Raw genomic sequence first — 12,318 nt, forward strand, 5'->3', positions numbered from 1 at the left:
TCACTCTTAGGCAAAGCCCATCTCAGCTGGCTTGTAGGCGTGCCTCCGTGCTCAGAAGCAGCCCCGTGGCAGGCAGGACAGAGCGAGATGTCTTCTGGGCACGCAGCATGCTGCTTCCCATGCTCGGGACAAACTGCGAGCAGGTGCCTCGCTTGCGCTTCAATCTGCCGAGAATTTTAGCTGGCCAGCGCGCACCTTCCCGCTGTGTGTGCTGCTGTCCGCAAACAGCCTCCAAACAAAGCAGGGCGCTTAGGCAGGAGAAGTAAGTGCCCCAGGAGGGAATCTGCCTGCGAGGGAAGCTGTGCAGCACATCCCTTGTTCCGCTTGCCGCTTGCCTCACTCTTAGGCAAAGCCCATCTCAACTGGCTTGTAGGCGTGCCTCCGTGCTCAGAAGCAGCCCCGTGGCAGGCAGGTCAGTGCGAGAAGTACTCTGGGCACGCAGCATGCTGCTTCCCATGCTCGGGACAAACTGCGAGCAGGTGCCTCGCTTGCGCTTCAATCTGCCGAGAATTTTAGCTGGCCAGCGCGCACCTTCCCGCTGTGTGCGCTGCTGTCCGCAAACAGCCTCCAAACAAAGCAGGGCACTAAGGCAAGAGAAGTAAGTGCCCCAGGAGGGAATCTGCCTGCCAGGGAAGCTGTGCAGCACATCCCTTGTTCCGCTCGCCACTTCCCTCACTCTTAGGCAAAGCACATCTCAGCTGGCTTGTAGGCGTGCCTCCGTGCTCAGAAGCAGACCCGAGGAAGGCAGGACAGTGCGGGATGTCTTCTGGGCACGCAGCATGCTGCTTCCCATGCCCGGGACAAACCGCGAGCAGGTGCCTCGCTTGCGCTTCTATCTGCCGAGACTTGGAGCTGACCAGCGCACACCTTCCCGCTGTGTGTGCTGCTGTCCGCAAACAGCCTCCAAACAAAGCAGGGCGCTTAGGCAGGAGAAGTAGGCACAGCAGGAGGGAATCTGCCTGCGAGGGAAGCTGTGCAGCCCATTTCTTGTTCCGCTCGCCACTTCCCTGACTCTTAGGCAAAGCCCATCTCAGCTGGCTTGTAGGCGTGCCTCCGTGCTCAGAAGCAACCCCGTGGCAGGCAGGACAGAGCGAGATGTACTCTGGGCACGCAGCATGCTGCTTCCCATGCCCGGGACAAACTGCGAGCAGGTGCCTCGCTTGCGCTTCAATCTGCCGAGAATTTTAGCTGGCCAGCGTGCACCTTCCCGCTGTGTGTGCTGCTGTCCGCAAACAGCCTCCAAACAAAGCAGGGCACTAAGGCATGAGAAGTCAGCGTCCCAGGAGGGAATCTTCCTGCAAGGGAAGCTGTGCAGCACATCCCTTGTTCCGCTCGACACTTGCCTCACTCTTAGGCAAAGCCCATCTCAGCTGGCTTGTAGGCGTGCCTCCGTGCTCAGAAGCAGCCCCGTGGCAGGCAGGACAGAGGGAGATGTCTTCTGGGCACGCAGCATGCTGCTTCCCATGCTCGGGACAAACTGCGAGCAGGTGCCTCGCTTGCCCTTCTATCTGCCGAGACTTGGAGCTGGCCAGCGCGCACCTTCCCGCTGTGTGCGCTGCTGTCCGCAAACAGCCTCCAAACAAAGCAGGGCACTAAGGCAAGAGAAGTAAGTGCCCCAGGAGGGAATCTGCCTGCGAGGGAAGCTGTGCAGCACATCCCTTGTTCCGCTCGCCGCTTCCCTCACTCTTTAGGCAAAGCCCATCTCAGCTGGCTTGTATGCATACCTCCGTGCTCAGAAGCAGCCCCGTGGCAGGCAGGACAGTGCGAGAAGTACTCTGGGCACGCAGCATGCTGCTTCCCATTCCCGGACAAACCGCAAGTAGGTGCCTCGCTTGCGCTTCTATCTGCCGAGACTTGGAGCTGGCCAGCGCGCACCTTCCCGCTGTGTGTGCTGCTGTCCGCAAACAGCCTCCAAACAAAGCAGGGCACTAAGGCAGGAGAAGTAGGCACAGCAGGAGGGAATCTGCCTGCGAGGGTAGCTGTGCAGCCCATTTCTTGTTCCGCTCGCCACTTCCCTCACTCTTAGGCAAAGCCCATCTCAACTGGCTTGTAGGCGTGCCTCCGTGCTCAGAAGCAGCCCCGTGGCAGGCAGGACAGTGCGAGAAGTACTCTGGGCACGCAGCATGCTGCTTCCCATGCTCGGGACAAACTGCGAGCAGGTGCCTCGCTTGCGCTTCTATCTGCCGAGACTTGGAGCTGGCCAGCGCGCACCTTCCCGCTGTGTGTGCTGCTGTCCGCAAACAGCCTCCAAACAAAGCAGGGCACTAAGGCAGGAGAAGTAGCACAGCAGGAGGGAATCTGCCTGCGAGGGAAGCTGTGCAGCCCATTTCTTGTTCCGCTCGCCACTTCCCACACTCTTAGGCAAAGCCCATCTCAACTGGCTTGTAGGCGTGCCTCCGTGCTCAGAAGCAGCCCCGTGGCAGGCAGGACAGTGCGAGAAGTACTCTGGGCACGCAGCATGCTGCTTCCCATGCTCGGGACAAACTGCGAGCAGGTGCCTCGCTTGCGCTTCTATCTGCCGAGACTTGGAGCTGGCCAGCGCGCACCTTCCCGCTGTGTGTGCTGCTGTCCGCAAACAGCCTCCAAACAAAGCAGGGCGCTTAGGCAGGAGAAGTAGGCACAGCAGGAGGGAATCTGCCTGCGAGGGTAGCTGTGCAGCCCATTTCTTGTTCCGCTCGCCACTTCCCTCACTCTTAGGCAAAGCCCATCTCAACTGGCTTGTAGGCGTGCCTCCGTGCTCAGAAGCAGCCCCGTGGCAGGCAGGACAGTGCGAGAAGTACTCTGGGCACGCAGCATGCTGCTTCCCATTCCCGGACAAACCGCAAGTAGGTGCCTCGCTTGCGCTTCTATCTGCCGAGACTTGGAGCTGGCCAGCGCGCACCTTCCCGCTGTGTGTGCTGCTGTCCGCAAACAGCCTCCAAACAAAGCAGGGCACTAAGGCAGGAGAAGTAGGCACAGCAGGAGGGAATCTGCCTGCGAGGGAAGCTGTGCAGCCCATTTCTTGTTCCGCTCGCCACTTCCCTCACTCTTAGGCAAAGCCCATCTCAACTGGCTTGTAGGCGTGCCTCCGTGCTCAGAAGCAGCCCCGTGGCAGGCAGGACAGAGCGAGATGTCTTCTGGGCACGCAGCATGCTGCTTCCCATGCTCGGGACAAACTGCGAGCAGGTGCCTCGCTTGCGCTTCAATCTGCCGAGAATTTTAGCTGGCCAGCGCGCACCTTCCCGCTGTGTGTGCTGCTGTCCGCAAACAGCCTCCAAACAAAGCAGGGCACTAAGGCAAGAGAAGTAAGTGCCCCAGGAGGGAATCTGCCTGCGAGGGAAGCTGTGCAGCACATCCCTTGTTCCGCTCGCCACTTCCCTCACTCTTAGGCAAAGCACATCTCAGCTGGCTTGTAGGCGTGCCTCCGTGCTCAGAAGCAGCCCCGAGGAAGGCAGGACAGTGCGGGATGTCTTCTGGGCACGCAGCATGCTTCTTCCCATGCCTGGGACAAACTGCGAGCAGGTGCCTCGCTTGCGCTTCTATCTGCCGAGACTTGGAGCTGGCCAGCGCGCACCTTCCCGCTGTGTGTGCTGCTGTCCGCAAACAGCCTCCAAACAAAGCAGGGCGCTTAGGCAGGAGAAGTAGGCACAGCAGGAGGGAATCTGCCTGCGAGGGAAGCTGTGCAGCCCATTTCTTGTTCCGCTCGCCACTTCCCTCACTCTTAGGCAAAGCCCATCTCAACTGGCTTGTAGGCGTGCCTCCGTGCTCAGAAGCAGACCCGTGGCAGGCAGGTCAGTGCGAGAAGTACTCTGGGCACGCAGCATGCTGCTTCCCATGCCCGGGACAAACTGCGAGCAGGTGCCTCGCTTGCGCTTCAATCTGCCGAGACTTGGAGCTGGCCAGCGCGCACCTTCCCGCTGTGTGTGCTGCTGTCCGCAAACAGCCTCCAAACAAAGCAGGGCACTAAGGCAAGAGAAGTAAGCACCCCAGGAGGGAATCTGCCTGCGAGGGAAGCTGTGCAGCACATCCCTTGTTCTGCTCGCCGCATCGCTCACTCTTGGGCAAAGCACATCTAAGCTTGCTTGTAGGCATGCCTCCGTGCTCAGAAGCAGCCCCGTGGCAGGCAGGACAGAGCGAGATGTCTTCTGGGCACGCAGCATGCTGCTTCCCATGCTCGGGACAAACTGCGAGCAGGTGCCTCGCTTGCGCTTCAATCTGCCGAGAATTTTAGCTGGCCAGCGCGCACCTTCCCGCTGTGTGCGCTGCTGTCCGCAAAGAGCCTCCAAACAAAGCAGGGCACTAAGGCAAGAGAAGTCAGCGTCCCAGGAGGGAATCTTCCTGCAAGGGAAGCTGTGCAGCACATCCCTTGTTCCGCTCGCCACTTCCCTCACTCTTAGGCAAAGCCCATCTCAGCTGGCTTGTAGGCGTGCCTCCGTGCTCAGAAGCAGCCCCGTGGCAGGCAGGACAGAGGGAGATGTCTTCTGGGCACGCAGCATGCTGCTTCCCATGCTCGGGACAAACTGCGAGCAGGTGCCTCGCTTGCCCTTCTATCTGCCGAGACTTGGAGCTGGCCAGCGCGCACCTTCCCGCTGTGTGCGCTGCTGTCCGCAAACAGCCTCCAAACAAAGCAGGGCACTAAGGCAAGAGAAGTAAGCGTCCCAGGAGGGAATCTGCCTGCGAGGGTAGCTGTGCAGCCCATTTCTTGTTCCGCTCGCCACTTCCCTCACTCTTAGGCAAAGCCCATCTCAACTGGCTTGTAGGCGTGCCTCCGTGCTCAGAAGCAGCCCCGTGGCAGGCAGGACAGTGCGAGAAGTACTCTGGGCACGCAGCATGCTGCTTCCCATTCCCGGACAAACCGCAAGTAGGTGCCTCGCTTGCGCTTCTATCTGCCGAGACTTGGAGCTGGCCAGCGCGCACCTTCCCGCTGTGTGTGCTGCTGTCCGCAAACAGCCTCCAAACAAAGCAGGGCACTAAGGCAAGAGAAGTAAGTGCCCCAGGAGGGAATCTGCCTGCGAGGGAAGCTGTGCAGCACATCCCTTGTTCCGCTCGCCACTTCCCTCACTCTTAGGCAAAGCACATCTCAGCTGGCTTGTAGGCGTGCCTCCGTGCTCAGAAGCAAGCCCCGAGGAAGGCAGGACAGTGCGGGATGTCTTCTGGGCACGCAGCATGCTGCTTCCCATGCCCGGACAAACCGCGAGCAGGTGCCTCGCTTGCGCTTCTATCTGCCGAGACTTGGAGCTGACCAGCGCGCACCTTCCCGCTGTGTGTGCTGCTGTCCGCAAACAGCCTCCAAACAAAGCAGGGCGCTTAGGCAGGAGAAGTAGGCACAGCAGGAGGGAATCTGCCTGCGAGGGAAGCTGTGCAGCCCATTTCTTGTTCCGCTCCGCCACTTCCCTCACTCTTAGGCAAAGCCCATCTCAACTGGCTTGTAGGCATGCCCTCCGTGCTCAGAAGCAGCCCCGTAGCAGGCAGGACAGAGCGAGATGTCTTCTGGGCACGCAGCATGCTGCTTTCCCATGCTCCGGGACAAACTGCGAGCAGGTGCCTCGCTTGCGCTTCAATCTGCCGAGAAATTTTAGCTGGCCAGCGCGCACCTTCCCGCTGTGTGTGCTGCTGTCCGCAAGCAGCCTCCAAACAAAGCAGGGCGCTTAGGCAGGAGAAGTAAGTGCCCCAGGAGGGAATCTGCCTGCGAGGGAAGCTGTGCAGCACATCCCTTGTTCCGCTTGCCGCTTGCCTCACTCTTAGGCAAAGCACATCTCAACTGGCTTGTAGGCGTGCCTCCGTGCTCAGAAGCAGCCCCCGTGGCAGGCAGGTCAGTGCGAGAAGTACTCTGGGCACGCAGCATGCTGCTTCCCATGCTCGGGACAAACTGCGAGCAGGTGCCTCGCTTGCGCTTCAATCTGCCGAGAATTTTAGCTGGCCAGCGCGCACCTTCCCGCTGTGTGCGCTGCTGTCCGCAAACAGCCTCCAAACAAAGCAGGGCACTAAGGCAAGAGAAGTAAGTGCCCCAGGAGGGAATCTGCCTGCGAGGGAAGCTGTGCAGCACATCCCTTGTTCCGCTCGCCACTTCCCTCACTCTTAGGCAAAGCACATCTCAGCTGGCTTGTAGGCGTGCCTCCGTGCTCAGAAGCAGACCCGAGGAAGGCAGGACAGTGCGGGATGTCTTCTGGGCACGCAGCATGCTGCTTCCCATGCCCGGGGACAAACCGCGAGCAGGTGCCTCGCTTGCGCTTCTATCTGCCGAGACTTGGAGCTGACCAGCGCGCACCTTCCCGCTGTGTGTGCTGCTGTCCGCAAACAGCCTCCAAACAAAGCAGGGCGCTTAGGCAGGAGAAGTAGGCACAGCAGGAGGGAATCTGCCTGCGAGGGAAGCTGTGCAGCCCATTTCTTGTTCCGCTCGCCACTTCCCTGACTCTTAGGCAAAGCCCATCTCAGCTGGCTTGTAGGCGTGCCTCCGTGCTCAGAAGCAACCCCGTGGCAGGCAGGACAGAGCGAGATGTACTCTGGGCACGCAGCATGCTGCTTCCCATGCCCGGGACAAACTGCGAGCAGGTGCCTCGCTTGCGCTTCAATCTGCCGAGAATTTTAGCTGGCCAGCGTGCACCTTCCCGCTGTGTGTGCTGCTGTCCGCAAACAGCCTCCAAACAAAGCAGGGCACTAAGGCATGAGAAGTCAGCGTCCCAGGAGGGAATCTTCCTGCAAGGGAAGCTGTGCAGCACATCCCTTGTTCCGCTCGACACTTGCCTCACTCTTAGGCAAAGCCCATCTCAGCTGGCTTGTAGGCGTGCCTCCGTGCTCAGAAGCAGCCCCGTGGCAGGCAGGACAGAGGGAGATGTCTTCTGGGCACGCAGCATGCTGCTTCCCATGCTCGGGACAAACTGCGAGCAGGTGCCTCGCTTGCCCTTCTATCTGCCGAGACTTGGAGCTGGCCAGCGCGCACCTTCCCGCTGTGTGCGCTGCTGTCCGCAAACAGCCTCCAAACAAAGCAGGGCACTAAGGCAAGAGAAGTAAGTGCCCCAGGAGGGAATCTGCCTGCGAGGGAAGCTGTGCAGCACATCCCTTGTTCCGCTCGCCGCTTCCCTCACTCTTTAGGCAAAGCCCATCTCAGCTGGCTTGTATGCATACCTCCGTGCTCAGAAGCAGCCCCGTGGCAGGCAGGACAGTGCGAGAAGTACTCTGGGCACGCAGCATGCTGCTTCCCATTCCCGGACAAACCGCAAGTAGGTGCCTCGCTTGCGCTTCTATCTGCCGAGACTTGGAGCTGGCCAGCGCGCACCTTCCCGCTGTGTGTGCTGCTGTCCGCAAACAGCCTCCAAACAAAGCAGGGCACTAAGGCAGGAGAAGTAGGCACAGCAGGAGGGAATCTGCCTGCGAGGGTAGCTGTGCAGCCCATTTCTTGTTCCGCTCGCCACTTCCCTCACTCTTAGGCAAAGCCCATCTCAACTGGCTTGTAGGCGTGCCTCCGTGCTCAGAAGCAGCCCCGTGGCAGGCAGGACAGTGCGAGAAGTACTCTGGGCACGCAGCATGCTGCTTCCCATGCTCGGGACAAACTGCGAGCAGGTGCCTCGCTTGCGCTTCTATCTGCCGAGACTTGGAGCTGGCCAGCGCGCACCTTCCCGCTGTGTGTGCTGCTGTCCGCAAACAGCCTCCAAACAAAGCAGGGCACTAAGGCAGGAGAAGTAGGCACAGCAGGAGGGAATCTGCCTGCGAGGGAAGCTGTGCAGCCCATTTCTTGTTCCGCTCGCCACTTCCCACACTCTTAGGCAAGCCCATCTCAACTGGCTTGTAGGCGTGCCTCCGTGCTCAGAAGCAGCCCCGTGGCAGGCAGGACAGTGCGAGAAGTACTCTGGGCACGCAGCATGCTGCTTCCCATGCTCGGGACAAACTGCGAGCAGGTGCCTCGCTTGCGCTTCTATCTGCCGAGACTTGGAGCTGGCCAGCGCGCACCTTCCCGCTGTGTGCGCTGCTGTCCGCAAAGAGCCTCCAAACAAAGCAGGGCGCTTAGGCAGGAGAAGTAGGCACAGCAGGAGGGAATCTGCCTGCGAGGGTAGCTGTGCAGCCCATTTCTTGTTCCGCTCGCCACTTCCCTCACTCTTAGGCAAAGCCCATCTCAACTGGCTTGTAGGCGTGCCTCCGTGCTCAGAAGCAGCCCCGTGGCAGGCAGGACAGTGCGAGAAGTACTCTGGGCACGCAGCATGCTGCTTCCCATTCCCGGACAAACCGCAAGTAGGTGCCTCGCTTGCGCTTCTATCTGCCGAGACTTGGAGCTGGCCAGCGCGCACCTTCCCGCTGTGTGTGCTGCTGTCCGCAAACAGCCTCCAAACAAAGCAGGGCACTAAGGCAGGAGAAGTAGGCACAGCAGGAGGGAATCTGCCTGCGAGGGAAGCTGTGCAGCCCATTTCTTGTTCCGCTCGCCACTTCCCTCACTCTTAGGCAAAGCCCATCTCAACTGGCTTGTAGGCGTGCCTCCGTGCTCAGAAGCAGCCCCGTGGCAGGCAGGACAGAGCGAGATGTCTTCTGGGCACGCAGCATGCTGCTTCCCATGCTCGGGACAAACTGCGAGCAGGTGCCTCGCTTGCGCTTCAATCTGCCGAGAATTTTAGCTGGCCAGCGCGCACCTTCCCGCTGTGTGTGCTGCTGTCCGCAAACAGCCTCCAAACAAAGCAGGGCACTAAGGCAAGAGAAGTAAGTGCCCCAGGAGGGAATCTGCCTGCGAGGGAAGCTGTGCAGCACATCCCTTGTTCCGCTCGCCACTTCCCTCACTCTTAGGCAAAGCACATCTCAGCTGGCTTGTAGGCGTGCCTCCGTGCTCAGAAGCAGCCCCGAGGAAGGCAGGACAGTGCGGGATGTCTTCTGGGCACGCAGCATGCTTCTTCCCATGCCTGGGACAAACTGCGAGCAGGTGCCTCGCTTGCGCTTCTATCTGCCGAGACTTGGAGCTGGCCAGCGCGCACCTTCCCGCTGTGTGTGCTGCTGTCCGCAAACAGCCTCCAAACAAAGCAGGGCGCTTAGGCAGGAGAAGTAGGCACAGCAGGAGGGAATCTGCCTGCGAGGGAAGCTGTGCAGCCCATTTCTTGTTCCGCTCGCCACTTCCCTCACTCTTAGGCAAAGCCCATCTCAACTGGCTTGTAGGCGTGCCTCCGTGCTCAGAAGCAGACCCGTGGCAGGCAGGACAGAGCGAGATGTCTTCTGGGCACGCAGCATGCTGCTTCCCATGCCCGGGACAAACTGCGAGCAGGTGCCTGGCTTGCGCTTCAATCTGCCGAGAATTTTAGCTGGCCAGCGCGCACCTTCCCGCTGTGTGTGCTGCTGTCCGCAAACAGCCTCCAAACAAAGCAGGGCGCTTAGGCAGGAGAAGTAAGTGCCCCAGGAGGGAATCTGCCTGCGAGGGAAGCTGTGCAGCACATCCCTTGTTCCGCTTGCCGCTTGCCTCACTCTTAGGCAAAGCCCATCTCAACTGGCTTGTAGGCGTGCCTCCGTGCTCAGAAGCAGCCCCGTGGCAGGCAGGTCAGTGCGAGAAGTACTCTGGGCACGCAGCATGCTGCTTCCCATGCCCGGGACAAACTGCGAGCAGGTGCCTCGCTTGCGCTTCAATCTGCCGAGACTTGGAGCTGGCCAGCGCGCACCTTCCCGCTGTGTGTGCTGCTGTCCGCAAACAGCCTCCAAACAAAGCAGGGCACTAAGGCAAGAGAAGTAAGCACCCCAGGAGGGAATCTGCCTGCAAGGGAAGCTGTGCAGCACATCCCTTGTTCTGCTCGCCGCATTGCTCACTCTTGGGCAAAGCACATCTCAGCTTGCTTGTAGGCATGCCTCCGTGCTCAGAAGCAGCCCCGTGGCAGGCAGGACAGAGCGAGATGTCTTCTGGGCACGCAGCATGCTGCTTCCCATCCTCGGGACAAACTGCGAGCAGGTGCCTCGCTTGCGCTTCAATCTGCCGAGAATTTTAGCTGGCCAGCGCGCACCTTCCCGCTGTGTGCGCTGCTGTCCGCAAACAGCCTCCAAACAAAGCAGGGCACTAAGGCAAGAGAAGTAAGCGCCCCAGGAGGGAATCTGCCTTCAAGGAAAGCTGTGCAGCACATCCCTTGTTCTGCTCGCCGCTTCCCTCACTCTTAGGAAAAGCACATCTCAGCTTGCTTGTAGGCATGCCTCCGTGCTCAGAAGCAGCCCCGTGGCAGGCAGGACAGTGCGAGAAGTACTCTGGGCACGCAGCATGCTGCTTCCCATGCTCGGGACAAACTGCGAGCAGGTGCCTCGCTTGCGCTTCTATCTGCCGAGACTTGGAGCTGGCCAGCGCGCACCTTCCCGCTGTGTGTGCTGCTGTCCGCAAACAGCCTCCAAACAAAGCAGGGCGCTTAGGCAGGAGAAGTAGGCACAGCAGGAGGGAATCTGCCTGCGAGGGTAGCTGTGCAGCCCATTTCTTGTTCCGCTCGCCACTTCCCTCACTCTTAGGCAAAGCCCATCTCAACTGGCTTGTAGGCGTGCCTCCGTGCTCAGAAGCAGCCCCGTGGCAGGCAGGTCAGTGCGAGAAGTACTCTGGGCACGCAGCATGCTGCTTCCCATTCCCGGACAAACCGCAAGTAGGTGCCTCGCTTGCGCTTCTATCTGCCGAGACTTGGAGCTGGCCAGCGCGCACCTTCCCGCTGTGTGTGCTGCTGTCCGCAAACAGCCTCCAAACAAAGCAGGGCACTAAGGCAAGAGAAGTAAGTGCCCCAGGAGGGAATCTGCCTGCGAGGGAAGCTGTGCAGCACATCCCTTGTTCCGCTCGCCACTTCCCTCACTCTTAGGCAAAGCACATCTCAGCTGGCTTGTAGGCGTGCCTCCGTGCTCAGAAGCAGCCCCGAGGAAGGCAGGACAGTGCAGGATGTCTTCTGGGCACGCAGCATGCTTCTTCCCATGCCTGGGACAAACTGCGAGCAGGTGCCTCGCTTGCGCTTCTATCTGCCGAGACTTGGAGCTGGCCAGCGCGCACCTTCCCGCTGTGTGTGCTGCTGTCCGCAAACAGCCTCCAAACAAAGCAGGGCGCTTAGGCAGGAGAAGTAGGCACAGCAGGAGGGAATCTGCCTGCGAGGGAAGCTGTGCAGCCCATTTCTTGTTCCGCTCGCCACTTCCCTCACTCTTAGGCAAAGCCCATCTCAACTGGCTTGTAGGCGTGCCTCCGTGCTCAGAAGCAGCCCCGTGGCAGGCAGGACAGAGCGAGATGTCTTCTGGGCACGCAGCATGCTGCTTCCCATGCTCGGGACAAACTGCGAGCAGGTGCCTCGCTTGCGCTTCAATCTGCCGAGAATTTTAGCTGGCCAGCGCGCACCTTCCCGCTGTGTGTGCTGCTGTCCGCAAACAGCCTCCAAACAAAGCAGGGCGCTTAGGCAGGAGAAGTAAGTGCCCCAGGAGGGAATCTGCCTGCGAGGGAAGCTGTGCAGCACATCCCTTGTTCCGCTTGCCGCTTGCCTCACTCTTAGGCAAAGCCCATCTCAACTGGCTTGTAGGCGTGCCTCCGTGCTCAGAAGCAGCCCCGTGGCAGGCAGGTCAGTGCGAGAAGTACTCTGGGCACGCAGCATGCTGCTTCCCATGCCCGGGACAAACTGCGAGCAGGTGCCTCGCTTGCGCTTCAATCTGCCGAGACTTGGAGCTGGCCAGCGCGCACCTTCCCGCTGTGTGTGCTGCTGTCCGCAAACAGCCTCCAAACAAAGCAGGGCACTAAGGCAAGAGAAGTAAGCACCCCAGGAGGGAATCTGCCTGCAAGGGAAGCTGTGCAGCACATCCCTTGTTCTGCTCGCCGCATCGCTCACTCCTGGGCAAAGCACATCTCAGCTTGCTTGTAGGCGTGCCTCCGTGCTCAGAAGCAGCCCCGTGGCAGGCAGGACAGAGCGAGATGTCTTCTGGGCACGCAGCATGCTGCTTCCCATGCTCGGGACAAACTGCGAGCAGGTGCCTCGCTTGCGCTTCAATCTGCCGAGAATTTTAGCTGGCCAGCGTGCACCTTCCCGCTGTGTGTGCTGCTGTCCGCAAACAGCCTCCAAACAAAGCAGGGCACTAAGGCAAGAGAAGTAAGTGCCCCAGGAGGGAATCTGCCTGCGAGGGAAGCTGTGCAGCACATCCCTTGTTCCGCTCGCCACTTCCCTCACTCTTAGGCAAAGCACATCTCAGCTGGCTTGTAGGCGTGCCTCCGTGCTCAGAAGCAGCCCCGAGGAAGGCAGGACAGTGCGGGATGTCTTCTGGGCACGCAGCATGCTTCTTCCCATGCCTGGGACAAACTGCGAGCAGGTGCCTCGCTTGCGCTTCTATCTGCCGAGACTTGGAGCTGGCCAGCGCGCACCTTCCCGCTGTGTGTGCTGCTGTCCG

This window comes from Rhea pennata, chromosome 9, assembly GCF_028389875.1.
Source record: "Rhea pennata isolate bPtePen1 chromosome 9, bPtePen1.pri, whole genome shotgun sequence".
NCBI classification, from domain to species: Eukaryota; Metazoa; Chordata; class Aves; order Rheiformes; family Rheidae; genus Rhea; species Rhea pennata.